The sequence below is a fragment of the Austrofundulus limnaeus genome, unplaced genomic scaffold, assembly GCF_001266775.1.
Source record: "Austrofundulus limnaeus strain Quisiro unplaced genomic scaffold, Austrofundulus_limnaeus-1.0 Scaffold10951, whole genome shotgun sequence".
NCBI classification, from domain to species: domain Eukaryota; kingdom Metazoa; phylum Chordata; class Actinopteri; order Cyprinodontiformes; family Rivulidae; genus Austrofundulus; species Austrofundulus limnaeus.
The window spans coordinates 1-561 of NW_013963353.1; the positions used below are offsets into that span (position 1 = coordinate 1).

Sequence of the window (561 nt, forward strand, 5' to 3'; positions counted from 1 at the left end):
GCACTTGAACGCACCGCGGCGTTTCACGTGCCCCACCTCTGCCTTATCCGGTCAGGTAAGAAAAGTTCCCCGGCTTACTGCACCTGGGGGTTGTCACAAGATTTGTCACTTAAACCACGCCGTGTGACGCGAGCTCCAGGTGGGCAACGTTCAACACAAACCATGGCTGAATCCCAGCTCATGTGCATGGAGGACGGCCACATCGGAGCCAAAGTCCCGGAGTCCAAACCGGAGTTTTATTACAGTGAAGAGCAGCGCGCGGCCATCGAGGAGCTGATGAAGAATGGCGACGGCGCCTTCAAGACCCGACTCAAGGAGGAGAACATGACGGACTTCTTGTCTGCCCGGGAAATCAAACACTTGTTGAACACTTTCAAACACTATGACTCCAGTGATGAGAGCACCAGCGCCGCCCGAAGCGACGCGGACTCAGGGGTCCATTCCACCTACTGGCCCCAGATGTCGGACACCGAGGTGCCGCCGCTGGACATCGGCTGGCCCAGCGGGGGGCTGTTCAAAGGGGTGACCCGGGTGGCCGTGCACACGCACCCGCCTAAAGAC

General features: G+C 59.0%; 1 pseudogene; it reads left to right on the forward strand.

Moving 5' to 3' along the window:
* Nucleotides 1–40: 40 nt before the first annotated feature.
* LOC106512723 (protein FAM83F pseudogene) lies at nucleotides 41–561 on the forward strand (annotated as a pseudogene).